This window comes from Camelus dromedarius, chromosome 11 (genome assembly GCF_036321535.1).
Source record: "Camelus dromedarius isolate mCamDro1 chromosome 11, mCamDro1.pat, whole genome shotgun sequence".
NCBI classification, from domain to species: Eukaryota; Metazoa; Chordata; class Mammalia; order Artiodactyla; family Camelidae; genus Camelus; species Camelus dromedarius.
The window spans coordinates 43,618,829-43,644,991 of record NC_087446.1 but is presented as its reverse complement, the minus strand read 5'-3'; the positions used below and the strand labels follow the sequence as shown (position 1 = coordinate 43,644,991).

Here is a 26,163-nt window from a genome sequence, read left to right as displayed (position 1 = left end):
ACATAGTAAATGCTCAGTAAATGTTGGATGCTATTATTAATTCCACTATATATTTTTATGTAGATATCACCAACAGCCTAAACCCTAATGACTTCTAGCTACCTGTGGTTATACATGGAGTGAGGTGACAGTTACGCATCAAACTCACCAGGTACCCTTGGTGGTATCATTGTGTCTTCAGTATATCTATACTGAATATCATCAGGTTTAAGAATTGCTTATAAATAATACAAAAGTATATTTTAAATCCATTTGCAATTAAGAAAAAAATTTAGACTGCAGCTTATAAGCCTTTCATATAATTGCAGAGATCTGATGTCATGTGCTGTTCATCAGTGTAAAAAGTAGCATTTCTGCTGTTTCCCTCAGTGGGCACATGCAGAGATGTTCTGAGTTCTCTGAACCTCTATAGAATTCCTTTAGTGAGCCCTTCTGGCAACTGACTCTAGGTGTTTTCTATTGATTTGCATTTCTTGATTTTTGCCTTAGAAAGGAGCTGATCATGTAACTGACTTAGTGATGGAAAATATATGGGAAAAGTTTTAGAGAGTGGAGCTGAGGCTCAAGAATACAATGAAATCATAAAGATGTCAACCTTGCATGTGAAATGCTCCATCCAGATGTTGCTTAGTGAAGCAGCTAGTGCTTCTGGAGGAAAAGACGCAAGGACGAAATAATAAAGAGTAAGTCAGTGGGAACCAGGGATGTTTTTAAGGTGTTTTGTTTTCAGAATATCTTTATGAGAAAGGAAATTAACAACAGAAGGGAAATACTCTCCAATATGAATTAATGGTTTTTAAAGAGAAAAAAAAAATCATTCTGGAGATACTGAGATTGACCTAGAAATTGACCCAAGGACCAGATGCTGAAGCTTAACTTCAATTGGTCACTAGAAAGTTACTAACAAACCCCAGCTGTTTTCTTGGGTTGCTTGATTCTCTTTATTTGGTAATGGGGTGTGTGCAGTGCGTCGATTTAAAACAATGCATTTCCATTCCATCTCTTTTGGGGGACAGTTGTCTTTCTTTTATTAAAGAGCTTGTGACACACAGGAAAGTGATGTCATTTCATTTGTCAATCAGACTTGTGAGAAATTTAGATAGGCAACAAGAGCTCTTTGTTTTTCTAAGTTTGTAGAAATCTAGAAACTTAAGTGATGATTTAAAGATCAATTAGGAGCAACTAAATCAGAATGAAACTTACTACAACTAGACTAATTGAAACTCTTTGGATTCCTTCTAAAGATCCCAAGCATCGATGCATTGAGGAACCTGGAAATCTAATGTTGAAGTTAAAACATTAGGTTTTCATTTCCATTAGTTTTCCTCTCCAGATGTTTGTTACTTTAAAAAAAAAAAACTTTTAGCCATTTGTAATTTAACACTTGCTTTGTTTAAACTGAAACTATTTCTTCGATGTTTAGAAAGGAATATCCAATAATGCATATTGCAGATAATTGTAACTTTTTACTGGAGTCAGAGGGAAAGAAATGACTTTGATAGAACATCAAAAACTGTCTACTAATGGAGTGTGTGAAGACAGAACCATTTTCCCTTGGAAACTTGTAATAACAGCATGCATTAAAAACCGGGAGATGCTTCCTCTAAAGCACATGAGTTTTGGACATATGCTTAGTAATTTAAATACAGTTTTTCTGATGCTAACAATGTGTTCAAAATTGGCAAGCTCTATTTTCTGAAACTATCTTCTTTGCAATATTTTGTGATAAAAATGGAGTTTTTTGCAAACCCTCATAGAAATTTGTGGGGAGAAGTGACTTAAGTTAATTTTTTTTAAAGAGCTTACTGCAAAATTCACTAAAATGATTATTTAAAATTGCAAGATTAAATATGAAAACACTAATAAATGAATCATACTCAGAAGACAAGAATTGGATTTGATCCTTAGTATTTTGAGTCACTCTCTTTTTTGTTTGTTTCAATATAGATGCTGTTCTTAATTATTCAGTTAATGATATCCTTAACAAAGAGATTGATAACCAGCTCAACTTGGTCATTCATTTCAGTTTGGCATGACCTGCTTCAACCAGATCCTGACCGTTCAGGATTATACAGACATCAACCTTGGGGTCCCCTGCACCAGTGACACTCCCACAGTACCACAGTAGCCTTGTGTCCTCATTAAACTATAATCAAGGAAGAATATGTTTTTCTCCCACTAGTGGTTGAGTGGCAGATTAGTAAACAGGAGGCAGTTCAGATAAATGTCCTGTTTCTCAACAAAAGCAATCAGTTCAGAAAAATTCTGGCTAAGATAGTTACCTCAATTTCACTGTAATTACATGACAGGTACTATGAAATTTAGTGACCATTTTATATGACAGTAAGTGTATTTAAGACTTTATCCATACTACCATACACGTATTTACCTATGCTTTCCCAGATCTGAGTATTTATGGATGGCAGTAAATATTTCTAAAACATTGGAAACCCATATATCATATATAAATAAAACTAATATGCCATATTTTTTTTTACTAGGTAAGATAGTTAAAACTATTACCACATATTTCAGGAGAACATTTTGGTTCTGTTTTTAAGAGTGGAATCTGTTTTTATTTTAAGATTTTTTTCAACCAAGGAATTCTTGAGTCTACTCTTCCATAGTTGACACAAATATTTCACTATTTTTGGCAAAATTTCAATCCGACAGGGTTAAATCAAGCCTGCCGTGCTTCCTCTCTGGACTGAGATAAAGACTCTGTTTGGATCAGCTGTGTACCTTTAGGCAGGTCACTCAGTTTACCCACCCGTTTTCTCCCGCTGAAGTACCCAGCGGGAACATTCTATCCATGACCAGCGGCTGTCGAGCATTTGGAGCTATAAAACACAAAAACCTGGAGGGCTACAACCAGCTGTGTTTTCCAGGGCCTGATTGTTGGGTTTGTGGAGGATCCAGCCTCCTGGCCCCTTCTCTGCTTTGCTTTCCCCGCTCCCCGCTGCTGCCTGCCCTTTGGCCATTTCACTGCTCATTAGCGCCTCCACCAGATGGGGGGCAGGGCCAGGAACAGGGGGTCAACTCTGGTAAAAGGCTTGGTTGGAAGGAGGCTGGGAGTAAAGGCAGACATAAGGTTTTCAGATTATCTGTCGATTGGATACATCCAGGCTACCCCCGGACCCCATCCTCGGAGTCATTCAGTGCAGCCATGACACTATAAAATTTGGTTTTTATTCCTTGTTTATTCATTGTTATATACATGTGATTTTAGAAGGAAGACACCTTTTTCAAGATGCTATAGGAAGCAAAGTCTCCTTTTTCTGTTTCCTTAGTATTGATGAGTGACTGCAGATCAAGCTTGGTTTAGCAGGCCTTTGCCCCTGGATCAAAGCCGGAAGAATTGCACTGTCTGCTCTCATATTAGACTCAGGTTGGTGGATGACAGTTCTTCAAATTCAGGCAAATGGAGATTGCCTTATGAAGCAGAACGCATCCTGTTGAGGCGTTAGAAGATCATAAAGCGAACCCTAGCTGTAGGACCAAGGGAAGCCATGTCATCACTTTGTGATGTGGTTTCAATGCATTAACCCAGAAAATGTACTTCGAGGGTCTCCTTGAACATAATATTGTACAGAAGGCTCAGCATGTAAGATGGACAACGTGGAAATAAGAGGAAACTTAAACACTTTTGTTCACTCGTTTGTTTGCTTGTCTCTTGCTTGGCTGTACCATTTAAACCCTAGGGCTCCAATTCCGAGGCGCTTTGATTTTGTGATTTTCCATTTGTCTAAACTTTTGCTAAAGACTTCTGGCAATATTATGGATCAGGTCCTGTGCTAGGTCCTGGGAATGTAGAGGCCAGCAAGCTAGGTGGGGGCTGCCTTTGGGGTGCTTACGACCAAAAAGGAAACCTGATACCTGCCCATTAGGTTACTACTATTGTGAGGGAAAATTAAACTCCAGTGTTCGAGGATTTTGAGCTTCTTAGAATGTGAGTCCTTCCATAGAAGTGATTCTGTTTCTTTCCCAATCTTGATAACTCTATATTATTATTCCAATTTAGCTACGTATATAACGTGTGAATTAGTTGTACTAGTGGGCCTGGAGTTATATATTCTCTCATTATCACCACTGCAAATATCCAGGCTAGTATCCGGTGTGTACATACTTGATTTATCAAAATAGTTCAATTTTATCTTGTTAAGATAGACTTAAAAAGATAGTCAGATACAGGATCCAAAAAGAGGATGGGAAAAAAAAATACTAATGTGCTTACATACAGAGACAGAGGTGGAACAAATATGGCACTACAAATATTAATAGTTACTAAATCTAGGTGGTGGGTTTAAGGGTAAATCTAGGTGTTTATTAAACTTTTGCTTTACCTTCTCTATGCATTTGAAATTTTTCATTAAAAATGAAGTTTTTAAAAGTGAAAAAAAAAAAAAGGGAAAGGGAACCACAAAGACCAGGGTAATTCTCACCAGGTCACCCTATGTGGGATGTGGGTCTCGTTTTTCCTCTTTGTTCGTGCTGAATATAATGTACGTTTCTCAAATAATTTAAAAATCACCAGGTGTTAAAACAACCTGATTATGTACTATTTAATATTTCTGAACGGTGCTACCATTTATATTTAAAAATTAGCTCTTTGAGAGTAGAGAGCACATGGCATTTATGTTTTTACCCTCGGCACCTGGGACATAGGAAGGAATTCAGCAAAGTGATGTCAGAGCTCAGACTGCCAGGGTTCCGTTATCAGCTTATCAAGGCCAGTTGCTCCAGCCCAGTCTCCCTGTGAGTAAAACAAAGGGTAATAACAGTTCTCGTCTCGGAGGATTATTTTGTAAGAATTAAATAAGAAGCCATCACAAAATGGTATTCATCGTGTGGCAAGCACTCAATAAATCAAGGCCTCTGGTGTTCGTACAGTTTCAGGCCCACGGCAGGACTTAAATGTTGAACAGAATGACAGAATTTCATCAGTGTGTATAAAGTATACCCTTTCAATTTTGGTTTCCAGTCGTGAATGTGGATTTGAATTGCATTCTTTGGCTTTTTTTTTTTTTCTTAATGTAGTGATTTGTATTTTCAAAGAGGCCACGCAAGGGTTAAAAGTACAACCTGTAGGCATCAAAGCGGTGTTTATAATAAATTTGAATTCCAGCTTATGCCTTTCCACTTAAGAAGTAAGCTGTGAGCCGCTATCACCCAGGCCCAATACAGACTTTGAATGCCTTGCCCTGTGTTAGTGTTTCCATTCCCTCACTCCTGGAAATAGCATTCTGCTTTCCAAAATAGACCCTAGGGCTGTACCTTAAAAGAATTTTTGTCACAGCTTCGGATCATCAGAAAAACAGGCGAAAGCTTTGTGGACAAAAACGTCACAAAATATTTTTCAGAGGTAGTTTCTAATTTTTTTCTACAAAAATTCATTTCAGCTGCCTGTCTCTCATTTCCTTTCTCCCAATTTTTAATATTAACAGGAAAATAAAGACAAGAGGAAACTCAGTTAATAACTATTTGCTTCTTTGACTTGTTTCGAGGATATTTTGAAGCACTTAAAGTGACACATAAAGCAGTGGGGTTTATAGCCAGGGATTCCTCGGGGGGGGAACCTGATGGCCTAGGTTGACGTCACTATAGGAATAAGGACTTCACAGTTGGAATAACATAGGTAGCAATGTCACATAACTTAGAAGTTTAAGCATTAACATTACCAATAAAGGAAGTGCAGGTCTGCCAAGTTTCCAGACAATCCAAATATTTCCAGTCTTGAGGGAGCACCCTATTACAGGAAGCACCAAAGCTCAGGGAGGTGAGAGAATTATGCTATGTGGGAGAACAGGGAATCATAAGATTCTAGCTGATAATGTTCTATAAAATACCATTTGTTTTGCAGTTTTTATCATTCCCTGTTCTAAATGGTTCTGGTATCAGAGAAGACATCTATCACCCAGTTCATGTCAGAAGGTGATCCCGGAGTCTAATGTCCGTATTACACAACCTCAGTTCGTACATTTTCTTTCCTGCCATTATTCTCTCAGATGGCCCCACTTTAATGTTCTCGAAATTCCCCAGTGGATTTTGATGAAGCCTTTGCAGGGTGAAGCGGGAAAGTGTAAACATGACCATCTCTGTGGTCCCCATTCTCTTGAGAGACGGACATCCAGTGAGCAGGAAGTCGTGCTTGTGACACTGGGCTGCGCACCCTGTAACATGCTCGTTCTCGTGCCCCCTTACTCAGTTTTACATGTCTCTTCTAGGAGTACGTAAAGCTTGATTTTTACATCCTTTGTTCTCGTTTCTTATCGTTGGACCATGTATTTCCTACATGTATGGTGTGAAAATGAATTCATCTCCAACCCCAATTCTCCTGATTATAACTCCTTTCAGAGCAATGGTGTAGAGTGCGCTGACATCGCGTTTGGACTTGCCATTTAGATTGCTCATTTCCAGGTTATCAAACCAAAACAGCAGTGGGTCCCGTGTTTTTATTTAGTTATGCGTTTCTTCCAGGGGTAACCTACTTCTCTTGTGGACACAAAAATTGATCAGTGAATCAGCCAGGCTCGGGGTTTTATGCGTTGGCTTGCGTGTTGTTTAGACAATTGGTGAGCCACACAAAATCGGTTTAAACTCCGTAATTTTATAAACAATAAAATGGTCATTTTGTGTAATACATAATGCTAACCTGCTTTGCTGTTAAATCACTGATCCCAGTGGAGATGAGCTGGGACCCTTTTTGGTGGTTACAGGAACAAGATTTCGCTATGATCTTGCTTGCATTGTAAAAGCTCTTAGCGAGGGGTTCCTTGTGGTATTCACAGGGGACTAAGTAGGTCAGACTTATTTTGTACCACATAGTTTCCTGCTGTGATAAAGCAAGTGGGTTTACGTACATTATGGGATTAATAGGATGCTCAGGGTACACAGATTGTATAGTGTGAGAAGGCTTGGCCTTACATGGTCACAGGATGAAGAATTCCCTTATGACTGCAATTTTTTTTGGCTTAAAAAAAGTTTTTTGTCCAAGATTATTAAAATATGGTGTGTATTCAGCATTACTATTTGCTATTGTTTTAAGTAATATGTTACAATAAGACTTTAGACCGCCATTTGAGAAGCGGACATTTTATATCCATAAGGCAAACACAGCTTTTTGAACTTGTGTGAAAATGTAGGTGTCTTAGTTTGTGGTTTTATCTTTTTATGAGGTTTTTGAGTCCGAGAAAACCTGTGGATTGATTTACTTAACAGCCTTGAAAGTATCTTTGGTAGAAAATTTTTATAAATGTGAGAAAGCTGTCTAGGAAGGAGATTTCATGAGTACCCTTGGTAATGGTGTGCAAGTTTAATCACCCCGCCTGTGACAGGAGGGTCTTAAGACGTTCAACCTAAATTTCTCCTTATACGGTTTTCAGTTCATTTCCTCTTGTCTTGTTCTTAATGGTGATAGAGAACATCTGGTAGGTCCCTTTTCAAAATAAACCTTTCCACTTGGGGCAGCGGGAAGTGTACACACACATTGGGTCCTAACAGATCTGGGTTTGAGTCTGTACCTCGTCACTTACTGACCTTCGGCCGTTGTTACCTCTCTGAGCCTAAATGTCTTCTTTTGTAACATGAGGCTAATAATTCTTCCCTTGTAGTTTTAGCTAAATTGTCCAGTTCCTGGTAAAGGCTTAAAGTCTGGTATCTTGTATCATTATTGTTAAAACCTGTGAGAATTTATTAAGTCCACTTTTCCTTTTTGCACAGTAACATGCCCAGATCTTTCTATGTCCTGTTTTTCTTTAGTCTACTAATCATGGTTCTAAATGAGACTGCAGATGGTGTGGTGGATGGAATGCTAGGTTTGCGATGAAAGACGTCTCTGACTTGTTTTCCGACTTAATGAATTTCTAGCTATTTGACCTTGAACGAGTCACTTAACATCCCTGGGCCTGTTTGCACATATGTAAGGTGGGGATAATATATCATCTGTGCCTTCCTCTCTGGTTTGAAGTGAAGATAACATAAAAAATAATTTATAAGTCACAAAGCGCCACGCAATTATAAGGTGATAGACGAAAAGATAATCAGCAGTTAACGTTCACTACTTTACAACAGTGGGAGTGAGGCTGGTCTTGTTATTTCTGTAACTTTAAAAACACAGGTCACCGTCCTCAGCCTCACTCTTATTCTGTGTAGCAGTTACGAGGCATTTGCTCTTTTTCCATTTCCACTTTCATCGGCTCTTATGGTTGGGAGGTGAAAACTGACAACTTTCAGATGTATGACAGACACGTATTAAAACAGTTCCCACATTACAGGGATTGAGTTTGTGTGCAGAGGGACTGAATCAATAAGCAGAGTGAGGTGAGTAAAGAGAGGGCCAGGTGGTCCAAGTGGGAATAAGGACGTGAAGTGACCCAGGAGGGGTAAATGAGCAGCGAAGATCTCTCCAGTGATGGACATGAAAGGAGAGGACTGTTAGACCTGAGAAAGTCGCTGCCAAGCTCCCAACGGAAGAATGGCGTGGTCAAACTCGTCTGAACCAGAAGGGAACTTTGGGACTTTGCAGATTGCTTATTAGAGTGGAAGTGACCTTGGAGATTACAGGGATCCCAGGCAGTAGGGGACACAGCAAGGTTTAAGGGAATATTTCCATGTTCTGTTGGTTTCATTTTTTAAATCTGTTGAGTATACAAGTTAGAGTTTGTAGAAACAAGAACTTTTCCCCGTATTTATATGGTAGTAATCCTTTTATTTTGTTGCCTCAATTCAGTTTTGTCTCAAGTTTAATTATGAGGCTCAAAGTACTTAAGTTTGAGTAGTAGAGAGTGGAATTTGGTTAAATAGCCCTGTTGATTACTTTACACGTTTCTGTATTCCAATAAAACTAGCCACAGTGACCCAGCTGTCCATTTAGGATTTGTAGATGCTGCTTTTCTGGGGCCCTTTCCTCCATGGCTGTCTGTGACCTTAGCCATGGAATCATGTAATCATTTTTGGCCTCCTAAGTCAGTGATTCTGAGTGGGCAGAGTGGTGGTGTGATGTCATGTCTGGGGCATGAGCCTGTACCCTCACCACACACGGGTCCCACCCTTCCTGGTCTCAGCAGCTCAATACACAGTGCTTGGCACATAGTAAGCGCTCAATAAATTCAGTGACTTTTCCTGTCTCTCTCTGGACCTCAAATAGGAATGTCCAAATTTGAGAACACCACCATAGCCTTTGACTACCCAATTAAAATCCACAGTGAGAGCTGAGGCAGATGTGTGGGAATGTAATTCCAGATGCTTTAGTTAGTCTAGGGAAGATGATTGCATTGGGTTTACAGCAGGCTTCCCATGCTCATGAATCATAAAAAGATCTCTTCTGGGATTCATGAGTTTTAACTTAATGCACAATTGATAAACTATGGATAACAGTGTGACATTTTGGAAGTATTCGGTATACAAAAAATAGCTGACGGGGGTACATATTTTGAGATACTTTGTATTCTACCAACATTGTTGGGATTTTATTAACCTCCCTCTTCCCCCCGAAAAAGGTCAGAAGGGAGCCCCCCCCCACATTGTTTCCAAATTTCTAAATAGGAAAACCGTCACACTAGAAAGGAAGCTTCTGATAGCCTTACACATGTATGTATTTTTTTAATAAAAACTTTTCTTTTTTGCCCTTTCTCCTTTACGTAAATTCCAGCAAATATATCCTATTTTTCTTTTTAATTCAGAGAATTGCAGATTCACATGCTGTTGTAAGAAATAATACAGAAAACCCCCTTGGACAACTCTGCCAGGTTTCCCCTCAGTGATGGCATTTTGTGAAACTATAGGACAGCCTCTCAACTGGGACGTGATCTGAGCACGACCCACCTCTCACATTCACACTTCCCCACTTCCGTGTGTACACATTTGTGTGTGTGTGTGTGTGTGTTTGTGTGTGTGTGTGTTTGTGTGTGTGTTTTTGTGTTTGTGTGTGTGTGTTTTTGTGTTTGTTTGTGTGTGTGTGTGTGTGTTTGTGTGTGTGTGTGTGTGTGTGTGTTTTAAGCCCTGCCGAATTTTACCACCTGTGTATTCTTGTGCCCACCACCAGAGGTGTTTTTTTTTAGGACTGGAAGTTACATGAGAGTTTTCAGCACACCCGTGATGACAGACATTAAGATGTGCCTTCGCTTCTAAATACACAAGAACCTTGTGTGGCTGGAGGGAGGCGGAGAGTGGAAATCTGGCCCATGGTTCCTGTCTGTGGCTGTGCAGTTACTCTTTCACACTCCCTCATTAGAAAGGGCTGGCTGGCCCAGGCCAAATCATAGGTGGGCTTGGCACACAGCTGACTACTCGCCTGGAGTAACTTATGCTTTTGTACTGTGTTGAGAGTTCTGCCAATTTCAGAGGCCAGGAAGCAAAGAGGTGGCCTAGGCGTGTAACACACCTGTTTTCCCGAGGCCACGTACAGCAGGCTGATTTGAGTACCTGTTTGCTCTCTTGGGATAGACTGAAACATGTCTCCAGAGACCTGCGGTTGTGGATAAATGCCTTTTTCCCCCTGGAAATCTGTTTCGCACAGATTTTAAGTGTCCACAAGGACAGATATTCACTGGGGGAAACGTCCTGTGAATTGTGCTCTGGTTATCTGGCCCCGTGGCTAGAATGAACTGTAGTAGAGTCCTGTTACCTTGAGACTTTGAGGAATATCCACATTCGAGAATGGCTCAATAGCATTACATTCCCTAATTTAAAAATAATAATAATTGTAGCTGTCTGTCACACACACACAGAGCAAAAGTGTACTGAGGTGCAAACAACTAAGCAGATGGGCAGGCTGCCTCACCAGCTAGGTGTCTCCAGTCTGTATTCCAGTCTGAGAAAAACTGGATTTGCAGATAGCTCAAATAATGGATGTTAAATTAGAGAATGACCAGGGTCAGTTGTGTTCCACTCCTGGAATCTGAGTGTTTGATCAGATGACCAAAATTGATGATGATGATGATGATGATGATGATGATGTTGGGACAGGATAACCAATGAGCAAAAAGCTATAAATCTGATCACTATGGCAACCAGGTAGCGAATACGTTTACTGTCTTTGTTGCCACTGTCTTATTGGAGCCTAAATCCCACCTGTGTCACAGCATATAAAGTGCTTCTTTTCCTCTTTGGACTAATACTTTTCCTGTCGGCAAAGTAAAATGGGGAAAAAAAATCATGACTTACAAGTGACGTTATTTTGGATGGTTACAATGATCTTATATAAACAGAAGCTTACTTTTGAATCAGCTGGAGACATTTTGAAAATCTTGGAAGGGCAGAAAAGACTATAAGTGAAAAGAAAGCGTTTTAAAATACTAACAGGACAGATGCTATTGCTTCCATAGCGAACTTCTTTGGGCCTGGCTTGATCAAAATAATTGTGGTCAGACGGCTGGTGTGACCATGGAAGGGGGAAATGGGAGCCTGTGCTTCTGCTTCCAGCGTCCTGTTCTCTGTCCCCGGGGCTTTGTCTGAGCGAGGCCGGAGGAGAGGTCTTTGTGAAGTCTGAAAATGTTGGTCTACGTGGTGCTCGATCTACTCGACAGCCACCCTAGACTTACGTTTAGGTTGAATTACGTTTAGGATGAAGTGGTTGAATTCTCTCGTATTCTGCAGGTGACAAAATGAAAGTTGAGAACAATTAAGTGTCCAGCTCAAGGTCACTCAGCCTCGTTAGCTGGGACAAGAACCAGGTTTCCTGACTCCTGGTGCGTTGCTGTTTCACCAGCTTCCTGTCACGCCACCAGTCTTTCCTTGGTTTTCCAATTGTAGTGTTGACAGTTCTTCTGACGAACCTCTTCCTTCAGATCCTGGATTCGTTTCCTAGGGCTGCATGAACTTGGGTGCCTTAACACAACACAAGTCGATTCTCTAACGGTTGTGGAAACTGAAAGTCTGAAATCAAGGGGTCAGCAGAGGCCTGCGCTCTCTAAAGGCTCTAGGGGAGAATCTGTCCCATGCTTTTTCCTTGGCTTCTGGCGTTGCTGGAAATCCTTGATGTTCCTTGGCTTCTAGGTACATCACTTCAATCTCTCCCTCTGTTGCTGGATGATATTCTTCCTGTGTGTCGGTGTGTTTCTTCCCCTCTTAAAAGGGCACCAGTCATATTTCATTAAGACCTCCCCTAATGACCTCAGCTTGACTTGATCACAAGTGCAAACACCCTATTTCCAAATAAGGTCACATTTATAGATACACAAGGGTTTAGGACTTCAACATATCTTGGGGGAACACAATTCAACTTATAACAGGTCTCATTAGCTTCAAAACTGTATTTAGAGCCAGGCAGGTATTTGTAACACACAATGAGAACCTGCAGTGAATTTCATTAAGCGTAAAGTATCCTATCCAACATTTGTAGTTTGTTACAATAACACATTGAAAAGAATTTATAGACTGTTTTGGGTGTGATTTTTGGATTAATTCCCTGCTTTGAAACCATTTGTTGGATCCTCCTGTTTATTTAAAGGAGGGACTGAATAGACCTGAAAACACCTAATTTTCATTTTCCTCTTAGCCTGGAAGCCAGTAAAAGTTTTTTTTAGAGAATTGAAAACTATGTCACAGAACATTAGCACTGTATTTGTTTATTATTTTGATCTTATTTTCAGGTATAAGATGATTGTTTGCATGTGCTAAGCCTCTAGCTAAGATTTAAAAAACCCAAAATTTAAAAAAAATTGTTTTTGATAATAAAGTCTAGAACAAAATGCTTGCTATCAAATATTTCATGGTGTGTGTACAATTTTTAAGTAAAAAATTACAAAGAAAGAAATCCTACTCGCAATCAGCACTTTTAAGCATATGCATTCCCCTGAACTCGCCTCGTGGAATACAGCCATTTGCGTTCATAAACATTCTTTCTGACCTCACTCTCTTTAGCATTATTTGATCAGTTTGGGAAGAAATGTCCATATAACTTTAATTTGTACCTTTTAAAAAAAAAGTATTTTTAAACCAAGTAATGGGAATGAATGCTGTGTCTTTTATTAACTTTTATATATGTGATTCTAAATCTCCCTTTAAATTGATGTCTTTCAGCTTCAAATATACTTCTTCCCATAAGGCTAGTCCCCATTTCCTATAATCTTACCGACCTCGGAGAACAACATTTTCCCTTCTGCCGTTTTGATAATTACGTCCTCTGTGCTCAGTGGTGGCCTATTAACGAACGTGAATACCTTGGGCTTGCAAAATAGCCTCAAATTTCCATATATTAGAACTGTGAGAATTTTCTATAATGGTGCTTTAGCAATAATGATGGAGGTGCAGGCATTTCCTGAGGATTAATGACCAGCTGGGAGGAACCAGTGGCCCTTGGCTCTGCCTCCCAGCCAGCCATTAATTCTAAGGAAATGTCTTTTGCTGAGGTCGTTATTGCTATTACAAGCTTAAAATGGAAAAACATAATAGGCGTATGAGTTATTTTTATGGGTTGATGCAGTTTCCAATGGCATGTACTAATTCGAGAAAATGAATGTGTATACATACAATAGTAAGTCAGATTGTTTGAATCATCCTTCAGTATTCCATATGTTTTATAACTGACTTTACAGTTCTCTACCTTTCCCGCTCAAAAAAAAAAAAAATTTGACTCAGTAATTTTTACGTCAGTTTAAGGAGTAAAAGTGTTGTGTTCACTGACATATTTGGAAACACCAGTTTCTGTTATCAACTTCAAATAATACTCAGGTTTCACATATGAGCTGAAGGGGAAAAAAAGAGTTTATTTTCCATTTTTGTGGTAATACTTTTTTCTCTTGGAATAAAACACTGCAAGAAGTTTTTTAAAACCCTGTAATAATTGGCTGTGCTTCTTTGGTTTTTCTCTGTCATTTGTATAAGAGGCAGCCTTATAGTTATACTTTTACACAGTGAATCCACAAGAGAGCAATGCACAGCTTAGTTTTTCAGCATTCCGGGTTTTTTTTTTTTTAATGCATATTAAATATTGCAATTAGGGAACCCGTTAACACAGAACACACACAGAAAACTTCTTAAAATGAAACCAACGTGTCAAAAGGTTGCTCACCGTGCCCCTTTCTGATACTTTTAAAAAGCTAGCTTTTTTTGTATTTCGCCTTCTGATCTTAATCAACTGGCTGGTGGCATTATTTTTATCTCAATTATTAACAAAGCTAACCTAGAAACAATTTTTAAAGTCATGAAAAGGAAAACCTCGACAATCCTGGAATTTTGCTATTCTTGCCCTGGTGGAGAAATATGGACAGCATCGTCTAAGCATGAGGCTTGTGGACCATTTTTATCTGTCTCACCAGTTAGTTGCTCTCCACGTTTATCAAGCTTCAGATACAGACCAGGCTTGGTAGGGGATTTGAAAAATTTCAGGACATGGATCTGTGCTAAAAGCAGCAAGAATCAAGCTAAGAAGTCTTGTCCTGTTTGGTCCTCAAGTCCCTGTCCCACTTCTTTCCTTATTCACCAGGTTCACTTACAGCCTCCAAGTAGTTGTTCGCGTAGGTAAACTCGTTTGCAGTCACACCTTCTTGAGCCTGCTTTGTCAAAGGTCTTCAAGGGTCCCCATTCTGCTTCTCCTCTGTCTCAACTTTTGACATCCATGGAAAGCTTTGATGTTGCTTTGCCTCTCACACCCACCACTCTGCTTTTTTTTTTTCACTTTTTTTGAAGGTGCTAGGATTCTCCCAGTTATTTGCCCAAAGGAACTTTCTGTGATGATGGAAATGTTCCATATTTGTGCCCTCCAATATGGCAGCCGCTAGCCATGCTTCGTGAACACTGGAAATGTGGCTAGTGCTTTTGAAGAACTGAATATCTGGTTTGATTTCATTTTAATTAATTTGAGTGTCAATAGCTACATGTGGCTGGCGGCTACTGGACTGGCCAGCACAGGCGCCTTGTATCCATTGTGTCTTTGCTTTGCCTCCACAGTCCCTTGTATCAATTCCATTCTAACTGCCGCATGCCCCTGGAGGAGACTGATGCCCTTCAGCTCAAATTTTGTCATATTCTGCCTTTGGTCTCTTGCCTAATTCAACATGACAAAAATCAAATAGCTATTATATGCAAGCCACTTTACTTGGACCTGGACGAAGTACAGAGATCAAGAAAACAAATTCCACGTCCTCGAAGAGCTTACAGAGTAGAAAAACCAGGGTTTTCTGTGTGACTGTGAATAGACAATTCATGATTCAACTCTGAGTAAGCCGTCTGTGGATTTTCCTGACTTTATGGCTTTGAGGTATTGCAAAAAAAAAAAAAATATGATTTTATTTCTCAAAATGTTAATGTTAAAATCATTTCTAAACAGGGTACTTTATAAAGCAGAAAACCATTATCTCTTAAAAGGCCACACAAGTGCCTCGTAATAAAGATGATTATATGTCATGTTTTTTTCCGGTACAGCCCCAGTTTATGCCTGTGGGTCCAGTGTAACCACCAGTAGCCCCCCTGCCTGTCCCTGAAGCGTCTAATGTGGGAGGGTAAATCCTATGATCCCTCTTCCTGCAGTCTGCCTGAATTTTACACACACACACCTTGTGACTCCCCTAGTCTTGTTACATTTGTGTTCTTAGGTTGCCTCCAGATTGTTCTTTCAGGTTATTCCTCTGTTTGGAAACTGCCAATAGCTTCTAATTAGTGGCCGAATAAATTATAAACTTTTCAGGTCTCATAAATAGAACTATTTAGCTCTCTTTTTACCATTTTCCTCACATACACGTAGCCCAGTGAATAAGCTTCCTATTCCATGAACAAGACAGACACTTTCTCACCTTCACTTTCACTGGAATCTCTTTCTCCCACGTCCAACTGCTGAAAATCTTCTTGAAGCTTCCCAGTTCGGTTTAAACGCCACTCTTTATGAAGCAGCCCCTGACTCTCCTGGTCCGAAGTGGGCTGTCTCACCCCTAGAACACGAAGACGCGTTGTTCATGCCTTGTTTGCATACACCGTGACCCATTTTCTCTTGTATTGATACTTTTTGAAGATTTCTCGTCTTTGTTTACCAGTTTTGTAAACTCTTTGAGAAGAGGTACCACGTGTTTTACATTGTCTTGAAAACCTAGGATGGTGGTATACAGGAGTGGCTTGAGACATATTTGTTGCATGAAATAAAAAAGAGCAGATGGCTAGGCTACTTACGTCCTTCCCACAAGATGATTCCTTAAAACTGTGTGATTGGAACCTTTCTTAAAAAAATATGTCCACAGTATTATGTCATTAATTACTGTACCCTGAGGAGTCACGCCACTGTTAATCTCTTGGATCCAGTACGTGGAAACATAATCATAAGTGACTTCAGCTCTACTACTGCGTTCAGTGAGATTGCAAAGTAGAAAGTAGACTTAGAAGCAGGTGTTGGAGAAATACCTGCAAAGATAACAAAATGTAGAAAATTTGACTAAGTTTAGGCCAGGGACACAGTCTAAGATGAAGCTGCCAAACGCAGTATTGATAACATGGTGGCACGCTCTTCTGTGCTCTTGGAAAGAGTTGTGTCTACTTTGGGGAATTTTCCTCCAAGTAAAAGCCAGAAAGGCAGGAGGGTCTAGCTCAGGGGTAGAGTGCACTCCTGGCATGCACGAGGTCCTGGGTTCAATCCCTACTACCTCTGTTAAAATAAGTAAGTAAGTAAATAAATAAATCTAATTACACCCCCATAGTAAAAAAATATATGTATATAGTAAATTTTTTTAATCCAAAAAAGAAGATGTCTATGACTGATTTCAAAAAAAAGGATCATTTAAAGAAATAGCACTTTTGATAGGGATGGGCAGAGTTCCATGTAGCAGGACCCATATGTGAATATATTAATTATTTTTAATCTTCTTTCTATATCTATGGTGCACTGAATTCAGAAAATAAATTAGCTTTCTTTTTCTTTTTTTAGTTGTTTTTTAATTCTTTAGATATACTTGACATACAACATGATACTCATTTCAGGTATACAACCTGATGATTCGGTATTTGTATATATTGCAAAGTGATCACTATAATAAATCTAGTTAACAGCTATCACCCCATAGTTACAGAATTTTTTTCTTGTCATAAGAACTGTGAAGATTTACTTTCTTAACAACTTTCAAATATGCAATATAGTATTCTTAACTATAGTTGCTCTGCTGCACAATACGTCCTCATGACTTACAGCTGGAAATTTGTACCTTTTATCTCCCTTCTAGATACTCTGTGTATTTAATTTAAGCACCTTATATGTCCATGGTAAACAAAATGATAAAATCTTAAGAGCAAATTCAGTAAAGAAGATTGTGACTATTTTCTGAATAGACTGTACTTCAAAATTTAACATACCAACATATTTTTTGAATCGATTTGTGCACAGGCATGTTCCTAACTCCACAGTGAGACTTTAGATTTTAAAGGGTGATAACGAAAGAATAAGATTGAATGTTTACTTTTTCTCAGACTCTTACAACAAACGTACCAAAAACGCACACATGCACTCTCTCTCTCGCACACACACAACTTCAAACAACAGAAAATGGTTTATCTCTACGCACTTCCCTCCCTGCCTCCCACAATCAGTACCACCACCACGACTACCAACAGGCTTACATATTTTAAGTACTTTTACATTTTTATATAACACAGGAATTGAGGCAAAACTATTCCCGAAAGTGCATTTAAAATACTGTTTTAGAACAATTAATCTGCTTGATTGCACAAAATGGAAGCCAGTTGTTAGACATCTCTTGTGCTCCAAACATTTAAAAAGTGGGAAGTGTCAAGCACTAGAGGCACGGGTCACTTGGAGGATGGCCATGCCCCTAACTAAGAGGAAAAAACCCAGGAAGGAGAAGAATGGGTTTAGAGTTCCAAGTAGAGGTGAGATACTCACATTCTTAGTTATGTATGGATGGAGTTTGGGAGAGAAAGCTGAACTGCAGATAAAGATACAAGGTCCATTCGTGGTAGCAGTTGAAGCCATGGCTGTGGATAAAGATTTCCAGAAATGTGAGGAAATAAGTGATGCAGAAAGTGGAGCAGAAAGGGAATATGGGACCATTGCACACAAAGGAGATACAATAGGTGGTCAGCTGTGAGCGATGGTCTGTGGACCAGCAGCCCCGCCGTACACACAGAACCTATGTCGATTCCCCGGCCCCTTCCTTGCCCACGCTCAGCTCATGGTAACTGACTTCTCCGCCAGCTCCCTGGAATACACACAGCACGGATGGCAGCAAAGCCCACATCCTGGTGATGCGATCAGCACTTAGGGACAGCTAGGGAATGAGACCAAGGAGAATCCTTTTGGAGGTCAGATCATTAACTCCTCTCTGTGACATCCCATTTTCCATCTGGAAAAGTTTTCTTGTGCAATTAGCTTTGCAAAGAGGAGCATTTTTGTTGGTTTACAGAAACCATTTAGCAAAATGGGACCCAAGTGCAAGCGCTGGCCCCAGCGACTTCACCTTCCTTCCTGAGGCATGAAGTGAACATCTGTAAAGAAGAGTGAAATGTCCCCGGGGTGTTGATTAAACTGACAGCCTTAGCAGTAAGGATCGTTAGATTTCAAAGACAAAAACAAAAACAAAAACAAAAACAGAAAATCATAATGATATTCTTTGCATGGATCAGATGATGGGGAAGTGAGTTGTGAATTGGGACTCATTCGCAAGAAAAGGTCTGAAAGGTTTTCACATGAATGGGACCGTAAGGGTCAGGGACAACAGGGTTTGCGCTCAAGGCAGTCTCTCTGACCCGCGAGTGGACTTTGCCTTCAGGCTACAGTAGTTGCGACCCCCACCTGAGCAGACAGCAGGAGGTCTTCACACCTCTCGGAGGGTGTGCGGTGTGTCTAGGTAAGCTGGCTCTGCACAAGATTTGCACTTGTGCCCCAGTTTGGCTGAGCCATTTCAGTCACGCAACAGAAGGGCTCTATTCTATAAAGCTAGTTCTGTAAAGCTAGTTGCAGAGCAAAACTTTAACTTGTCCAGACGGAAAATGGAATACGCAAATACACTGAAGGAAGGAAACATACAATTCCCTGCGCCGTGGCAGTCCTAGAACGGTTCCATGCATCTTACGTATGCGCAGTCAGCATTTATGACCGTATTTGGGGCCAAGCAGCGTGTAGGGTTTTGTGCTAGTAGCAGCTGATGAGCACCTCGAACAGGAAGCCTTTCTATCTGAGGTATCCATGGTAACTAAGTAGACCCCGTTTCCATTGTGCTTATTAGCTTCCAACCTGCTGGCCATGCTTCCACTCTGTGGGCTCCGGGGTCCCTCATTCATATAACACCCCAGAGTGGTGGGTAAGTGCTTTTCAGAAAAGCAAACTTAAGCAAGGGATTTGAAGAGATTTGAAGAATGCCACATAGCAGCCAAGACAATAATTTTGACTCACGGGTTAATTTAATTGAGCAGTGCTCTTAAGTCAGAAATTCCCTAGCTAGCAACAGAATTATGATTATTAGGAAAATAATGGCATTTTCTTGCACCTCTTTGGAATCTCTTGTGGTGTTACCGACTCCATCGTCAGCTCTTTTGTAGGTAGCCCATGGTCACCTTGCACTTGGCAGAGATCACTAGATTTCCTATATTAATAGCAATGTTCGTTTTTTAATCACGGAAATATTTAACATATTAGAAAAAAAGCTTTAAATCAATGACATTAATGTTACTATTGTAATGTTCACATATCCTTTTTTCCCTAGGACACCCTACAAATGATTCTGTGGTGTTTACATTTAACACACATAGTAGATTTTCCTTTTGTTGGCATGTGCAAATGGCCACTTGAACACCAGCATAAGATTGTCAGTGGCCCATATTCCTTAGCTCATTTATCTGCAGTTGGAAATAGTGGGGTGTATTTTATTCACTTTAGCTCTTTTGCACATTAGTGTATTTTTGTTTGATTTCATGAAGGTGAACTTTTTATACTAAACGTTTACAGGTAGAAATGAATGCACTATATTAATTAAATGCATATGCACAAAAATATTATAGCTATTATTTTTAAATAATTATATTAAATTTGGGGGGTTGGGGGAGGGTAGGTAATTAGGTTTATTTATTTATTTATTTATTTATTTATTTAGTAGAGGTACTGGGGATTGAACCTAGGACCTCGTTCATGCTAAGCATGCACTCTACCACTGAGCTGTACCCTCCCCCATTATATTAAATTTAAATCTAAGTTAGTCCCCAAACTTTTTAAAGTTTTCCAATTTGAATGGAAATACAATACAGAATGCACCAGAGTGGCATTTTTCCATTTCTCCATTGTCGAGGTAGGAAGATACTCACTCTAAACATCTGTGTTCCCATCTATTTCTCACTAATATTCAAAATGTCATTACTGGTAAAATAATGAGGAATCAAATGTATGAAATCTAGGGACTCACATCAAATATGTAATTCCTTTATGTCCTTTATGTCGAAGAGAAAACAAGTTCACAGACATAGGTGAAAGAATGGAAACTGAGAATCATCCCTGAGGAGGTCTGTTCGCTCACTTAGCTAACATGTACGTCATCAGTGCTAGTCCTGGGCCCTGGGCCAGATACTGGGGATGCACTGGTGAGCACCTCCAGGCGCCTGCGCTCGTGTGTCTTGCATTCCAAAGAAGGACTATGAACAGTGGTCTAGTTCCTCAAAAATAAAGACTATCATTTCTAAGAGTGATGATATAATGGAGAGGATTGGAGTCGGGGAGGCTGCTTTAGCTCCGGACAATCTGGGTGGCCATCATGGAGGAGGGGCTATGTGAACTTAGAGCCCCGGATGACAAGAAGCCACGCCTCGCAGCTGGTAGACCTGCTGGCCGGCGTTAACAACAGATGGGAAGGGGATGTCAGGAGGGGCTACCTGAGCTTTATTTTTCTTATCCTCTGGGTTATGAGGAATGCAATAGGCAGAACACCCAAGGATGTGCTGCAGGTATCATAAGAAGCAGGTAAGAGGTGAGCAGCTTCATTCTATCTCTTCTTCCTGTGATACCTATGTGATTATTTGTAAGCTTCAAAGTGAAATAAATATTACCTCTCCCACCCTAGCCCACCTTCCACTCTTCAGCAGATTTAAGAAAGCAATCAAAGCAATCATTAATAAAAATAGTTGCTTTTCTTTTTAGCGGTGCTAACTGAGAAAGAAAAACCGCTAGCACTTAGCTGAGACATAGTCAGCGTATCTCAGCACTGCTCGGCCTTGTGCCCCCTTAACCCGTCTGAGTCAAACTGTTCTTTCTACTACTGCTTTCCCTGTAGAAATGAGATAGACAGAGGGGATAGGGGGAGAGAGGCTGTAGGGATGGGGGAGGAGAAATTAGTTCTGGTTTTCCGGTTTCTAAACACTGCAACGTAGTAGAGAACATAGAAGAACATAGTAGAAGAGGAAACAGAATTTGTGAGGAAAGGAGTAGAAAAAGGTCCCTGAGACTCCTTAGTTACGAGTTAAATTACTAGCGCCTATAGCAAAAAATGTTGACACTGAGAATTGAGGCCCTGCCGTTGTCCTTAGCTGGTGTTCTCGAATGTGGTTAATGGCAGGCACCAACTGTATATAGAAGCAGCCACTTGTCCTGTTTTGGTGATGAGCAGAGGTCGAGCCCACCAAGGCACTGAATTGTTTTCCAGCGTCTTCCTCTGTTGAGAGCATCTTTGCCTTTAGAGACAAAGGCAGCATGAAAACCTGGAGACCTCCTCAGGAAGGGAAACCTCCAGGAACTTAATCTGTTACGGGGGGAGCCAGGAGCCAGCACACTTGGAATGGTGTCTGAGCAGGAGTCGGAGTTGGCTGGCCCGTCCTCCCCGAGTGAGTGTTTATTAGGCTTAAGCTACAGAACCAATTACTGTGAACAGACACAAAGGAAAGAGAAGACCAAAACCCTGTCCTCATGATGCTGACAAATCAGTTGGCCTGAGCACACAGGAATGAACTAAAGAACACTTCTGCCAAGTTCCAGTTGTGTAAAAGGGGAGGATACGAGTCTTGTGGGGAACACATCATTGAGGCGTGAGCGATTAGTCAGTAAGGCTGCCTGCAGGAGGAGAATTTGGGGTGAAGTTTTGAAGGAGGTGAGGAAAAGATTTGAATTAACATGCATAAAGCTTGTCACCTGAACAAGACTGGAATCACCTTAAGGGCAAGAATGTGGTGTTTCTTTCTTATATGTTCCCTGAAGTCCCTGGTCACTCCCCAGCAGTGTTTACCAAGAGCTTGAATGAGGGACTTGGGCGCCATGTTGTTAAACTGATGAAAGGTTGGCCTTCCACTCTGCCACTGGCCACAGCACAGGATGGAAACAGATGTCACAGGCACCCGTAGAATTTTCCCTTTTGTCTTCCAAAGTCAACTCCTTTTTGAGCACTTTCTCCCTTCAGCATTGCTCACAAAGGACTCTCTGCATCTGAGAAGGAACAAATATCCAGTAACCTTCTGCTGTAGCTCTCCTTGGAAGGAGAGCATTCTGTTGAGGCATTGGAAATGTAAGGATCTCTGGTGACGGTGCAATCTCAGGAGAAAACTAGTGATTAAATTGCTAAGTTCTTTGAGCCCAAAGCTTTTTACACTTGCCGTGCAGATAAGTGCCTGATCTTACAGTGTCGTGTTTCTGACTTCTTTGTTCTATCTAGGCTTCATTTTTTTTTTCCAAAATGCCATTTTCATTTGTGCTTAGAGTTTAGAACATGTCAAAGAGCTGCTCCAGCAGTGGGTGGTTTTAAAGAGCACGTGAAGAATGAAAACTAAATGATCATCCTGGAAGCAGTCCACTAGGATCAGGGAGGAGTCAGATTGCTTTTCAGCCTTGGCTGTGTCTGAACGTGAAACAGGGAAGGGAGAACTGAGGCAATGTCACATCGTTTGGGGCCGAAGCACCGTTCACCTTGAACATGGAGAAAAATTGAAGCAAGGTTTTCTTGGCGACTTTTCTCTGTGGTTCTTGTCTAATTCAGTACTTTCAAAATGGTGCTTTGTGAAGTGGTGAGAGGGCAGGAAACCCAGGTGGTGCCACTGTTGCTCGTTCTCACTTAGCTCTTCCACCTAAATCCTCACTAGAATCTACAGGAACGCTAGCAGCAATTTTAATGTTACTAACTAGGGGATTAGTGGTTTTTTAATTGGTGATTCTCGATAGAATAATGGAATCATGGCATTTGGAAATTGGAAATTAAGTAAAGAATTGGTGCCAAAATCCAACTTACAGACATTCATATTAAAAATGCTAATGCTGCCCCAAACCGCCAACCCATCATGTACAAGTGAATCTAATAGGTCACCACTGATTTCCTGTGTTATATATTTTAAGAGCATGACATTCGTAAGCTGCTACACTTCCTTGACTGAAGAGGCAGAAACCTTTGCAAAACATTCAGCTGATGGAATGGTCAGCTAGTATGAGTCTAGGAACTATTTTCTAATGCTCCTCCTCCCTCAACTCAATATCAAATAGACTTTGATGCATTTTTGTAAAGGGTTCCCTGGGCCGTTTTAGTTTGGATAGACATCATTTGAAACAGAGTACAGTCACTCCCATTATCATGTACCTACATAAATCAAAGCGAGACCAGAGAATGAACATGGTGAATCACAGAGCAACTCAGAGAGAGGACAGCAATGGCTAGAAAATGAAACACAACAGTTGTATTTCAGGGACCCTACCCAGCAGATGGTAATCATCATAGCTCTTAAAATCCCACCTGATCGGTTGGAGTCCTCAAGTCTAATCTGATGTCATGGTCCACACGTCCCTCTTGCTATTAGCTGAGGTCATCAGAAGGAAGTCAGAGAGTGTGGTGTCAGTGGGTGACTCCTCAGGAATCGTAAACCGCCCTCCATTGCACTGCCCCTCCCTCAAGATGGGCTGGACATTGCTGCTCTGTTTATGTATTTAGGAAAGAATGGTTAAGAAATGCAGTTCACATTTCATCCTGGTATATACTGTGTTGAGCATCTTTTCTCAATTTGGGTAATATAAATAGAGCATCTAAACACAGTCCTGGCTAATATTCATAATCAGTACATATTAAATGCCTGCCAAATACTAGGCATTATTCTGGAGACCTCAAAATAAACCTTCAAAGGACCCCTGATTGACATAATTTTATAAATGAAGAAACTGACTTTCAGAACATTGAAGTAATTTGCACAGATACACAGTTAGGGAGTAACAGAACTGAGTCTGGAACCCAGGTCTGTCCTACTCCTAAACTCATGATCTTTTGACACCATGTGGCCCACCGAATTAGAAAGACATGGAAATCTTCCAGTCTGCAGTCCTTCTCAGACTTAGCTTTAGGATCAAAAAGCACTGGTTATGCTTTACAGAAATGTGGTGCTCAGTAGTCCGATTATATTTAATAAACATTTATTGAGCATTTAACATAATAGATTTGTGAGCAAGTAAATAAAATATGGTTCTTACCTTTAAGAACTTAACAGTCTAAGGGTAGATATGCATGCACTTGAAAGAAAACTTTTAAAAAACCCTCTGTTTATTTTGAACTCCAGTTATAGGTTAGGAGCTATGCTAGTTGCATTATAAACATTATCTTGCTTTATTATTCTATCTTTATAAGAGCCTTATAAAGTAGGTGTTTTATAAACATTCTTGCCAAGATGTAAATCATAAAAAAAAGATCTCTGAGGCCTTTATTCCAATGGGGTAAAATGAAGAAGGTTTTACAAAGATGAATGGCCCTGTGAGCTGAGCCCTAAAGAATAAATGGAATTTTGAACATTAATTCAAAAAGATACATGCACCCTAGTGTTCATAGCAGCACTATTTACGATAGCTGAGATATGAAAGCAACCTAAATGTCCATCGACAGATGACTGGATAAAGAAGTTGTGGTGTATTTACGCAGCAGAATACTTCTCAGCCATAAAAAGAATAAAATAATAGCATTTGCAGCAACATGGATGGACCTGGAGAATGTCATTCTAAGTGAAGTAAGCCAGAAAGAGATACCATATGATATCACTTTTATGTGGAATCTTTAAAAATGACACAAATAAACTTACTTACAAAACAGAAACAGACTCACAGACATAGAAAACAAACTTACGGTTACTAGGGGGAAAGGGGTGGGAAGGGATAAATTTGGGAGTTCAAGACTTGCAGATACTAGCTACTATATATAAAATAAACAAGTTTCTACTATAGAGCACAGGGAACTATATTCAATATCTTGTAGTAACTTATGGTTAAAAAGAATATGAAAACAAATATATGTATGTTCCTATATGACTGAAGTATTGCACTGTACACCAGAAATTGACAAAACATTGTAAACTGTGACTATACTTCAATAAAAATATATTTTAAAATAAGGAAGAAATGGGATTTTGACAGGACAGCTGGAAGAGGAAGTTCCTGGAGACAGCCTTCCGCACCGTGTGAAAAGTAGGAACAAATCCGTGGCGGCAGGAAAGCGTAGGGCTTTTCCAAGTGAGAGCAGGTGGTTTGGATGGACAGCGTAAACTAGGGCCATCACACGGGTCGGAGGTGAAATGTGGACCACAAGCCTAAACAGTAAGTGATAACATAGGTCATGAAGGCCACGCACAGCCTGCCTAAGGAGATGGGACATCATAGGAAATGGGAAACCCTCTTCCTTCATAAAGACTTCAAGTAAGAGAATGACTGACCAGATCTGATCTGATCCAGAAAAAACACAGAGGCTTAGTCAGAAGCCTACATCGCTAGCCGTACAGAGTCTCGTGACCAGTGCATTGGAATTATTTGCTACAATCATTTTCTTCTTTAAAACATTAGTTTTAAAAATAAGTATTTACAATACAAGTAATTAGCATTTTATAAGATTTTTATACTTTCCTAATGCCAGGGGCTGGTGATCATGTGCTTTGATTAACTTGAAAGCGAAAAGATTTACCTCCTTCTAGCCATGTGGTGTAAATATTAGCCACCTGAGAACTCTCCTTTTAATTCTATGAACTTGTATTTAAATCGTTGTCCCATTATTTCAGGGCATGAGTCTGTTGTCTCCAGGAGATGTAGACTCTGGAGGATTTGGACTCCATTTTTGCTTTCTTTACTATCGCCCACAGCACTGGAGACACCATGATCACTCAGTGAATACTTGTTGAATGAATGAAGAATTGAATGGAGAGTCCCTAGGTTAATTGTCCTTTGCACTCTTAGCATCAGGGTGAGTGATCAGCCCAGGGGCCACAGTGCAAAAGACTTTGGGACTTCTGAAGAACCGGATTTCTATA

General features: G+C 40.2%; 1 protein-coding gene across 1 annotated transcript in view; it reads left to right on the top strand.

The window, feature by feature from the left end:
- The window catches only part of HMGA2 (high mobility group AT-hook 2), a 130,443-nt gene that overhangs the window by 18,166 nt on the left and 86,114 nt on the right, over positions 1-26,163 (top strand). The window lies entirely within an intron of this gene.